Here is a 12,840-nt window from a genome sequence, read left to right on the forward strand (position 1 = left end):
CTGTAATCAACCTAGGAATATTTGTGTGTTTCATTTCTTTATGAAACATTTTTGGTAAGTTGTGCTTTAGAGGAATTTTGTCTCTTAGATCTAAGAAACCAAACTAGTTGGCATAATCTTATTTGTAATATTCTTTTATTATCTTTTTAATATGTGTATTACCTGTAGTGTCATTTCTTTATATTTCTGGTATTGGTCATTTATATTATTGCTCCTTATTTTATTTTTTTCGACTAATGTGAGCAGGTAGACTCTCTCCCAGAAGGATGCTTAGGGAAAGCCAGAGTCAAGAGGAAAGCTAGGAGAACATTGAAGGAATTTGAAGCCTTTGGCACCTATAGCTGGAACAATTTTCAAACGATGTTCTAACACCTCACCAGATTAACAATTTCATACTGAAGTTCTAGATATCATTTCAGTTCTTTTTTTTTGATTGTTTTTTATTTTTTATAGATTTAGGGGGTACAAATGCAGTTTTGTTATGTGGATATATTGCATAGCTTTGAACTCCTGGCTTTTAGTGTAGCATCATCCCCATCCTATGTGTAATACCGATGAAGCAGTTTCCCTTCCCTCACATCCCTTCCACACTTCCAGGTCCCAGTATCTATTATTTCACCTTCTACGTCCATGTGCCTGCATTATTTAGGTCCCACTCATAAGTGATCACATGCAGTATTTCATTTTCTGTGACAAAACATAATTTAAATTTTCTTTCTTAGTCAACTTAACAGATAACTATTTCTTTAAAGTGATAATAAAAACATTCAGTAATTATTAGCATACAGATAAATGAAATAAATGACACAATTGTCATAGGGGAAGAGATGGAGGAATTGGAAATTCTCTGTTATAAGTTAGTTACCTGTAGTAGATCTGAAATAATCACAGCATTATTTGAAGTTAGAGTTACGTTACTTAAAAATATATTTTGGAAACTCTCAGACAACTATAAAAGAATTTTAAAAAGAAGCATAATTCACATACTATGAGGCGAAATAAAAAGGAATCATAAAATGCTCCATTGAAACCATGAAAGGCAGAAAAAGAGGGTACAAAGAAACAAAGAACAAATGCAACAAGTAGAATTCAGTTAAAAACGTTATAGATAGTAATCTAACTCCAGCAGTTACTGCAGAAGAGCCCTGATTTGTAGCATTTGCAAATTTCCATTAGATTGGTAGCATCACCTCCGCTGATTTAATTATGCCAAATGTTTTACAATCAGCTCAGTATGTCCTCAATATTTACCAATCAGTTCTTTCTACCTTCCAGCTTGGGAATGATTAGGCTCCAGAACACCACTGCCTTCAATTCTTTCTTTCCCCAAACATAGCGTCTGTCTGTCTGTGTGTCTCTCTTTCTGATGCAGTCTTCAGGATAATTGTCAGAATATATAAGTAAAATGTTAAATTGATCAGGCATTCTTCTGCAGAGTATCTTTGAATTATAAGCTTTTTTTTTTTTTTTTACAATAATCTTCCATGTCTCTTTTTATGACAAAAGGCAGCTACTTTACCTTCTGGCCTCATTTTCCATACTGTTGCACATACATCATCCGTTTTGTAGAGCTGTTTATGTTGTTTCAAACTTCTGAGTATTTGTAGGTGACATTCCCTCTATCAGTAGCTTCAGTGTCTTCACCTCACTAAGAGCGGTAGCATCTACTGAATATTGACCCCTTGCGATGTATGAGTGTATTAAAAGTACACACATTAAGTCATTTGATTTTAAAATCAACCCTATAAGGCATAGTTTTTCCATTATGAGAAGACAATTATTGTCTTACTCCATTTGGACTGATACAAAAAATATCACAGATTATGTGGCTTAAATGACAGGCATTTCTCCTAGTTTTGATGCTGGGGGCTCTAAAGTCAAGGTGACAGCCAGTTCATTGGTTGTTTTCTGGTGTAGGCTCTCTTCCAGCCTTGCAGATAACCATATTTTTTCTGGGTCCTTACCTTGTAGGAAGAAAGAGGGAAAGGAATGAGAGAGAGAACTTGATACTGCTTCTTATATGGGCACTAATTTCATTATAATAAGCCCACCCTCCTAATCTAATTCACCCCCAGGCTCTATATTTTTAAATATCATCACTTTTGGTGTTAGGGCTTCACCATATGTATTTGGGGGACACAATCCTGTTCATTTAAGCTGTTTTTCCAATAGTATCTGACTAGTGAACATTGGAGCCAGATTCAAACCAGGTCTATCTTATTCCAAAGTCCACACTCTTGACTACTAAGCAAAATTACTTCCCTGCTTTACTTTTACCATTTAGCATAGCATTCGTACCCTTTTAAGCTCACATGAATGCCAGTTCCCTCATTGTCTCTCTCTCTCTTTATTTTTTTTAGAGACAGAGTCTCACTTTGTCGCCCTCAGTAGAGTGCCATGGTGTCACAGCTCACAGCAACCTTCAGCTCTTGGGCTTAGGTGATTCTCTTGCCTCAGCCTCCCAAGTAGCTGGGACTACAGGCACCCGCTACAACGCCCAGCTATTTTATTGTTGCAGTTTGGCCGGGGCTGGTTTTCAACCCTCTACCCTCTGTATAGGTGGCTGGTGCCCTACCCACTGAGCACAGGCACCGCCCCCCCCACATTGTCTCTTAACAAAATTTTCTACTTAGATCAGCTGTTCTCAACCTGTGGGTCTTGACCCCTGTGTGACAATGAAAATACATCCTGCATATCAGATATTTACATTACGATTCATAACAGTAGCAAAATTACAGTTATGAAGTAACAGCAAAAATAACTTAATGGTTGGGGGGTCACCTCAACACGAGGAGCTATATTAAAGGGTCACGGCATTAGGAGGCATTAGGAAGGTTGAGAACCACTCACTTAGATTATTAGCACAAGGGCATTGCTTGGATTCTCATGCTTCCTGTTGGGGCTAGACTTTTGGGGTTTAACCACAAGAAACAGAGTATTTACCAAGCCTAAACCATGTTTCATCTTTTGGAAAATTAGCCCTTATCTATCTAATTCCCACCTTAATGAAAGTATGAATTTCAGATATCAGCTTCAATCTTTGGATCATTGATCTCAGTTGAAAGCAGGTGTCAAAGCTTATCTCCTTCCTCACTTTTTTTTTTTTTTTTTTGCAGTTTTTGGCGGGGGCTGGGTTTGAACCTGCCACATCCGGAATACGGGGCCAGCACCCTACTCCTTTGAACCACAGGCGCTGCCCCCTTGCTCACTCTTGATGCTGTACTATTTTCACCACTGAATTATGGCTTCTATATTTTCTTATATTTTATAGATTATATTCTTTCTAACGTGTATTTTGAGATACATATCTATTATATGATAGAGTTATAGTATGATTCCATTCTACAGATAAAATATGAGGAAGGTGGAGCACCTGTACCAAGGTGTTAAGTTGGCTGATGATGTAGTAAGTTGGCTGATGGGAAGATTTTCCATAGGGCCAAGAACCACCCTACACAACAAGGAAAGCACAGGCCAAAGAAACAGGCAGACCACCCCAGTTTGGTAGTCAATGATTTATTCTGGAGAAACTTCCATATTTGTTAGTCTTAAATGGGAGAAAGAGAAGGTAGATTTCCCTGTTTGTAATGCACGCCTGTCTCATCTTTTATACTGTGAGAAGAATGGGGAAAGCCGGGTGTGAGGGCTGGCAGTGCCTGAGTCACTGATGTATTAAACCACCTGGTTTCTCTCTTAATCTGCTTACTTCCTGCTTAAGGGGATTGTTTGCATTTCCCACAATCTTAAGGGGAAGAAAGGTGTTTAGAGACATCGTGGTTAACTTGGCATCAGTAAGCATTTTTCAGGATGGACTGCAGCCTCCTACAGCTTATAATGAGGTCAGTTCCCAGAACACATTTTCATGATGTGGGGCCTTTCTTCCTTTTCAACTTCAATCCTTCTCTCAACTGGACTTTTTTATAATTTTGAAGCCTGTATAGAAGTTTTGTCTTCTTTTATTTTTACTTTTGCATAAATAATAATATAAACTCCAGACAATTTTAGTAGTAGCAATGGTTTCTGTAGTTCTGGGGATGAGCTCTGCACTTTGGAGTGAGGTGAGAGACTCAATGTTGGGAGGGAGAGAAGGGTGAATTTGCATGTAAACATCAGGAGTGGTGTGGATTAATTCTGGCCTAAGGTAGAATGGAGTTGGCACCATTGATCGCATCTTCATCACATGGCGAGTAGAGAGTATCAACTGAGTGACACTTCTGGATCATCCAAGCTGCTGTTCTCTGACCCTTCATGTACTGGACTAGGCCTACTTTCCTACCATTTCAGTCTGTTTTGTGCTGCTGTAATAGAATAGCAGACTGGGCCATTTATATGAAATGGAAATTTATTTCGCATAGTTCTGGAAGCAGGAACATTCAAGATCAAGGCACTATTATCTGGTAAGGTCTTCTTTCCGTACCTTCACATGATGGAACAATAACAACACAAAAGCTAATTCAATCCCTTTAGCCCTTTTGAAAGTAGCATTAGTGCATTTGTGAGATTACGGCCCTCAGGATCTAGGCATCTCCCCCAACAGTTGCTTTGGGAGGTAACTTTCAATGGCGATTTTTGAGGGAACAGAGAGCTTTCAAACCATAGAATCTACTCTGGCTTTATCTCTGCTATCTCCATGTTCTATTTGCTTATTTCATCTAAGATAGACCATTCTCTAGGAAGCATTCATTGAGACTCTTTACTAGATTGATAATTCCTTTACTGTGCTTTATTTCCATATTTCCTTTTTTGGCTCTTAAGTTTTCTGCAGATATTGTTTCACCCTAAAATAGGATTTGAGAATCTCTACTGTTGACAGTAGTAAAAAGCTACACCCTAAATATCTACTTTTGGGAATTTTCACCTCACATTACTAAAATTTATACTTTATTCAGATTCACTTAGAAAAAAGTACAAAAAGAATTGGGACTTATATTTCTTAATATTTTTTCTTGATTTAGGGTGTTGATATATTGAGAAGAGAAAAATAATTTGCAAGTGATGGAGAAACGGTGTTTTAATTTTATTCCCTTTGATATTTTAGATCAGGGCTTGAGAACCTTTGCAAAAGAAACTTCCAGAAAACCAAATAAATTTTTCTGTATTCTTGGATGTTTAAGAACCAGTGCGCAAGAGTAAGAAAGAAAATAAAAAAAAATATATAGAATTATGGACGTAAAAATTATAGGAAGTTGATGGACAAATGCCCACTACTGTGGTCTTTCTTATTCCCTAGCCAATGACAAACGGCCAAAGCTTCTCAGGCTAACAGAACCAAAACCTGATTCATTCATCTCAGGTTGGGGAACCTGTGGCCTCGGGGCCACATGCAGTCTTCTGGATCCCTGAGTGCGGCCTTCTGACTGAATCCAATTTTAACAGAGCAAATCCTTTTTTGTTTATTTTTTGATGAGACAGAGTCTCACTCTGTCACACTGGCTGGAGTGCAGTGGCATCATAGCTCACAGCAACCTGAAATTCCTAAGCTCAAGCAATCCTCTTACCTCAGTCTCTGAAGTAGCTGGAACATACCAGAGTGCTTTGCTAAGTTTTCTAATTTTTGTACAGACAGGGTTTGCTCTTACCTCTGCTGGTCTCCAAACTTCTGAGCTCTATCAATCCTCCCACTTCCTAGATATCATGGTGTTACATATATGGCATATCTTAAACTTTGAAAAGCCCTCTTAACCTTTCTGCATTTTGAAATTATTCCACCAGTAGAACTGCAATTTGATTACAGTGACTTGTTCTGTGCTTCATCTGTGCTATTTCTGGCTTGCAAAATCTCTCTTTGAAATTATACAGTAAGAACTTTTACTCAATCCATCTCCAAGTAACTCTAGCCCTTGATTAATCAAACCAAGTAAATCAAAGGGATCTAGTAAATGCAGATGCCCAGGGCAGAATTCTTAGAGTGGGGAGCCTGGACAGTTGATTCAACAAGTGTTTATTTAAACAAGTGTTTATTAAATACCTGCTGTGTCCCCGATACCATTCTAAGTGGTAGGAATGTAGCAATGAACAGAAGACAAAGTTTGTGCCTACAAGGCACTTCTATTTCAGTAGACTGCCAATTAAAAAATAAACAAATAGCAACAGCCTATATACTATTATGTCTAGTAGATGACTGCAAGCAAGACCCGCAAATGGGCTGGGCATGGTGGCTCACAACTGTAGTACTAGGACTTTGGGAGGCAGAGAAGGAGGATCCTTTGAGGGCAGAAGTTTGAGATCATACTGAGCAAGACCTCATCTCTACAAAATTTATTGCCATCGAATTTTGGCAATGCTGGGGATGTTTTCTTCAAGAATTTTCGCAAACAGGTTTTCCATGCCTTTATTTTTTTCTTTCCTCTCAGAGATGCCTATAATTACAATGTTATTTTGCTTCACAAAGTCTGGTATCTATCTGATTGATTTCTTGGCCATTTTTATAGTCTTCTGTACTCCTTTGAATGATTTGGTTATCTTAAGAGCTTTATCTTCAAGCTGGGAGATTATTTCTTCTCCTTGACTTAGTCCATTGCTAAAGATTTCTGCTGTGTTGAAATTCCTTAAATGACTCCATCATTTCTTTAAGTCCTATTATCTCCTTTTTTATGTTGTCTATCTCTTTATTGACTTTTCCTTTTTTTTTTTAATTCCCTGAAATATTTTTTGGCTTCTTTTTGTTGATTTTCAACTTTCTTTTCAATCCCATCCATTTTATTTGCCATCCATATTCTGAGCTCCATTTCTGTTATTTCACCAAGTTTCTTCTGGGTGGAGTAAATTGCTACAGCTCACCATGTTCTCTTGTGAGTATCGAACTATTTTGGTTTCTCATGTTGCCCCAGTTCTTATTTGGCTCCTGATTCTGATTCTTCTTATTTGGCTCCTCTTCTCTTGGCTCTAGGCTAATAGAATTGCAAGGTACCTATTCTCCTTTCCTGGGACTCTTTCAAACTAGGTTTAGAAGTGATGGATTCTCAGGCTAGGGTTGTTCTGAGTGAATTGTTGGAACTTTGGGAATTTCTGCTGGCCGGCCCATTTCTGCTGGGCCTCACCTGTAGGGTCTTGATGTCCAGGCACAACTCAAGAGTTGTAGGCATGGAATCACAGGCCCAGAAAGGGTTTTGGACTCAGACTTTGGCATAGGAAGAGCTTCAGAGCTGACTCTGGTGATATCAGAGGCAGAGCTACCCACATTGGGGCAGGAAGGCTGCTGTACCACTGTGCTGAATGCTGATGCTCAGTCACACAGCCAGAGATTTGTCTCAGCAGGGTATACATAGGTGGGCCATAGTTTCTGGTCAGCGAAGTTTCTCCCCACAGACCTAGAACCCACTATGACAGTTGCCCAGTCTTCCCATATGGTTCCTGTGGCATCTGAGGCACAGTAAGTCATTAATTTGTAACTTTTTTTTTTAACTTTTAAAGGTAGGCATTTAAGGCTATGAACTTTCCTCTTGAAGTTGCTTTCCTGTGTCCTATATGTTTTCAAAGCTTGTGTTTCCCTTGACATCCGCTTAAAGGAATCTTTTGATTTCCATCTTTTTTTTTTTTTTTTTGTGGTTTTTGGCCAGGGCTGGGTTTGAACTCACCACCTCTGGCATATGGGACCAGCGCCCTACTCCTTGAGCCACAGGCGCCTCCCTTGAGTTCCATCTTAACTTCATCTTTTACCTACAAATCATTCAGCACCAGGTGGTTGAAATTTCATGATTGTGTGTGCATTTGAATATTTCTCTTGAAATTCATTTCTAGTTTTATTCCATGTGGTCTAAGAAGACACATGGTATGATTTAAATTTTTTTTAATTTGCTGAAACTTGTATTGTCACCTATTACATGACCAGTCTTGCAAAACATTTCATGTGCTGATGAGAAAAAAAAAATTTATATTAAGTCAATTTTTGGTAGAACGTTCTGTAAAAGTTAGGTGCATTTGTTCCAGAGTGCTCTCTCTCTCTCTCTCTTTTTCTTTCTTTATTTTTTTTTCAATTTTTTACTTCAGTGATCTGTCCAGCCCTGTCAGTGAAGTTCTGAAGCTCCCAATATTAAGATACCACTGTTTATTTATTTGCATAGATCTAGAAAAATTATCTTTATGAAAGGGGAGGCTCCTGTGTTAGGTGCATGTATATTTAGGATTGTTCTGTCTTGGTGAATTTCTACCTTTACCATTATATAATGAACTTTTTGTATTTTTTGCAGCTTTTGGCCAGGGTTGAGTTTGAAGCTGCCAACTCTGGCATACAGGGCCGGCGCCCTACTCCTTTGAGCCACAGGTGCCGCCACTTTTTGTATTTTTTTAACCATTGTTAATTTAAAGTCTATTTGATCTGATATGAGGATGACTCCTGCTTGCTTTCAGGTTCCACTTCCATGGAATATTTTTTTCCCACTCTTTCACCTTGAATCTGTGTGAGTCCTTGTGGGTTATGTCTTTTTCAGCCATTAAGCCAATCTACGTCTTTTAAGTGGAGAATTATGATGACTGTAAGTCTTGGTGATTCCTTCTTTGCAATGACTCTTGTGCTTTTTTTCCTTCACCTTCTAGGATATCTATGATTGCTATATTTCTTGAAGGTTTTCTTCATTTCTCTTGATTGTTTGTTCTTTATTTTTGACTGGGTTGGAGAAAAAGAGTTGTCTTCAAGCTCTGAAATTCTTTTTTCTGCTTGGTCTAGTCAATTCTTAAAAATTTCCACCCTGTTTTTTATTTCCCTGTATGAACTTTATTTCCAGTAATTCTTTTAAACATACATCTATCTCTTTAGGAAAATTTTCATTCATTTCCTGAATGTTTTTCTTGTTTCTTTGAGTTAGTTTTCTACTTCCTCTTGGATTTTATTGGTCTTCCTTACAATTCATATTTGGAATTCTTTATCTGTCACTTTAGTAAAATTTTCATTTTGCTGTGATCCTTTGCTAGAGAGCTGGTGATGTGCTCCTTTGCAGGCATCCTTTCACCCTGTTTCTTAATAATGTGCAGGGGTCAAAGGGAAGCTCTCAGGCCACTGGGGCAAGCTACTAGGGAGGGGCTGAAGTGGCCCCACCAAGCCAGAAAAATCTGCTTGTGGAGGATGGGCTGAGATTCATGGACTGGCTATTGAGAGTGGGTTCTGCTCCAGATGAGTTTAATATTCCTACAGGCAAACTAGAACTACAAACATGACAGAGGTAGCTAACTTGATGACTCAAAATGCTGCTGTGAAGTCCGCAGTGATGAAGACCATTTGTGTTTTGCAGAAGTTGAATTACATGCATGTGGCAAAAAGTCTTCAGGAAGAGAAGGAGAAAGGTAATGTGGGAGGACCAGTCCTCTCTCTGCCCAGTCTGGGGCTTTCCTTTCCTGACAGCAGTGAGATAAGGCCCAAAGTGCATCTATTGGAATTTGTTTGCTAATGTAGTGCACCTGCCTCTCTGTCCTCTTCTAAGGAGAATTGCTTTTAGGCAGACTTTGTTACAAATTCCACAAATCCATTTATGCATTTGTTTTCCATCTCTTGTTCCAGCCATTAGAACCACTTACCATTTATCGTCTTTTGCCTTGAATGTCTTTGCCCCAGGTTTATTTGCAGTGAACATAGACAGAAAATTTCAATGTAAACTTCTCAAACCTGCATTTATACAGTGTGTGTTGCTCTCACATTTTATCGAAGTCTTGAAGATAAAGCAATTGTAGCACTGAACAATCATAAGCTGGGATGTTGGGCATTTTGGGTCTTCTTCACAGTTTGTACTTTGCCTTCCTTTCTCCAGCCCACTGAAGGCCCAGAGAACACTTTTTTCTTAAAGGGTTTCTTCTACTTCTTTGAAGGAGATACTCTCCTTCAAATTCAAATATTCTTTATCCTTTTATTTCTTTCAACTGATGACAGTATCAATTACCCACACATCAAAACTGCTTTTTATATAACTGGTAAATCACTGAATATCTCCATCTGAAATATATATACTTTTTTTTTTTTTTGATCCAGGCCGAGTTTGAACCCACCACCTTTGGCATATGGAGCCAGCGCCTTACTCCTTTGAGTCACAGGCACTGCCAGAAGTATATATTTTTTATATTCCTGAGTTTCTTCCCTAAATGCAATTTTCATATCCTTGCCTTATGTCTTTAGGTTCTAAAGTGGCCAACAGAAGAGGATCTCACACAAGGACTTCCCAAAATGAGATCCCCCAAATATAACAATTTTAAATACTTAAGTTCAACTCTAAAAGCAAAAATTATGACATCTTTTGCACAATGTTTGCCTGTGTGTGTGTGTGTATAAACACCATGAAATCATGGTTTCCATCACAAGATTTTTAGGAAAGCTAAATGAGACTTTGCAGGTGGTAATATAAACCATAATGCTATATAGATATAAACTGGTAGGCTGGATCTAAGGCATTTTGCAGAAGGGACTGTGATGTGCACTATATTTTCCCAGGTTGTTAGAAAATGTAGTTCTTATGCATAGCTACTACTTAGTAGTAACTTTGCAAAATGTGCCAAAGCAACCAACTGCTCTATAGAAAAAAAATCAATTAACTTCCCTTATAGTTATAAAATTCCTTGTAGGTCATTCCTAGGCCGCATTGAATGTGGTAAATTTATTATTACCTCTGCTGCCCCTATTTATTATGTGAAAAAAAAACAGCTTTCATTTTGTTTTCTGTAGGTTGCATCTTCCATTCTTTATGGAAAGTTCTTTTGTTGTATAACCATAGCTATGTCTGCACACAGAGTACCATGTCCTACACATTCTACTTGTGACTTCACCTCATAGAAGGTAGCGGTGACCTGGAGAATTCTTAGATGAATCATTAAATGGGCAACATAGTAGATGGGAAGAGGGATGACAAATATGAGGCCACTTAAGCCTGGAACACTTAAGCTGAGCAGGAGTATGGTCAAAGTCTATAAAAGCCTATAAGATAAAAAAAAAAAAAAAAAGGTTGAGAAGAATAAACGAAGCAAGATATTAAAACTTGCATCTAATTATTAAAAAAAATGAGATATACATAGTGGGCAGAGATGCTTTTCTAAAAATATTTCTGTGGTACCACTATGTATGAAATGAAAAGCTATTAGTGAGATGATAGAATGTTATGATGCCCTTGGCTTTTTTTTTTTCCACTCTGTTTTTTCTCCTGTACTGATAACAGAGAAGGCAGACTTTATCCGAATATTCTTTGAAGCCAGTTTTATGGAACTAATTTACCTTTGCATTTTGGGAATATCCCTGGGCATATTTTGTCTAGCCGTTAGGGCTACACTTAAACCACTTCATCATCTTTTCAATTTGCCTGTCTTTACCTTCATTAAATTTGTAGTAATTGTGGACAGAGAATCTCAACAATATAGAAAACTGGGTAACATAGAAATACCACCTCTGAAACTAAGATACAGTTGAGAGATCAAAGAGTGCCTAAGACAAGTCCTAAATAACGAATGAAGTAGAGCTTCCATGCTTTTGGCACTCTCTTCAAGTATCCCTATAATTCATGTATCAGCACACTTTGCATAGTTCCATATGTCTCTAAGTGATTGTGTGCTTTTGCTCTCTTCTGTTCTGCCTCTTTGCTCTGCTTGCGTCAGCATACTAGTACCGTGTGCTAACCAATTGCGCAACCGGAGCACTGTGTTCTGCCGCTTTGAATGATTGGGTTACTTACAAAGTCTGCTTTGAACTCTAAGATTTTTCTTCCCCACATTCTACTCGGTTGCTCAGACTCTCCGCTGTGTTTTGAAACTCCTTGAATGCCGCATTCAGTTCCTTAAGCTCTCCTGTATCCTTCCTAATTATGACCAGATTCTTCCTGACTTTGTCATTTTGTTGATTTCTCAAGACAGTTTTTGGACTTCTTTTTCCAACATCTCAATTCCATTTGTCATATTCTGAATTCTATTTCTGTCATTTTGATGAATTCTTTATGGATAGTATTTTCTTCCCCTTGTAATCTCTTGGGGGAGTTGATCTGCTCTGATTTTTCATGTTGACAGGGTTCCTCTGCTGATCCTTTCCCATGTTTGCTTTCAATTATTTTTTAATGTTTAAGCTAAAATGATAAGATGTCCCTAAATTTTTGTTGACAAATATTCTAGTTGAGCTTACTTAGGTAGCCCCTAAGAGAAAGTTGGGACCTGGAAGGTGGTGGTTGGGCTGACCAAGTAGCAGCATACCTCTCTGCCAGCAATACTGCTGTTGAGTGAGCTCTGAGACCATTTAGATGTCCAGTCAGATGGGATGGTGATAGCATGGGCTACCCCAAAATGCAGAGGTCTCCACACCCCTTCTAGGATTTGCCAATGCCAAATGACAGCTCCTCATTCCACCAGCTGCTCAGTGGGTATGGGGGCTATGTGGCTGCCTGATCTGGTGGGCTAGTATCAGTTTGATGGTTCCTAAGCGCTGGACTCTTTACTCTTATTCCTGATGCAAGGCAGCTATTTGTTCTATAAACCACTCAGTAGATTATTAGGACCATTTGGATGCTTAATCTGAGGGGCTGATTTCAAGTTCAGAGGCCCCAGAATGTGGAGTTCACCCCACATTCACCCCATCCCTTCCAGAACCTGTCAGAGTCAAGCGGCTGCTTGATACACAGGTAGCCCGCTCAGCAGGGATTTGGGGATATTTGTATACTAAAACAGTCTGGCTGATAACAGTTTCAAGGGCGTCAGGTTATGGAGTTCACCATGCTCCTTTAGGGCTTGTCAAAGCTATGTGGCAGCTTGTTTCACTCACCCACTCAACAAGGAGTTAAGGCAATTTGGAAACTAAAATTCACAGGCTGCAATCAGATCCAGAAACCCCAGGATGTGGAGCTCACTGCTTCCCATCACCACTGACTGTTTAAATGAGCTACTGCT

The sequence above is a fragment of the Nycticebus coucang genome, chromosome 10 (genome assembly GCF_027406575.1).
Source record: "Nycticebus coucang isolate mNycCou1 chromosome 10, mNycCou1.pri, whole genome shotgun sequence".
NCBI classification, from domain to species: Eukaryota; Metazoa; Chordata; class Mammalia; order Primates; family Lorisidae; genus Nycticebus; species Nycticebus coucang.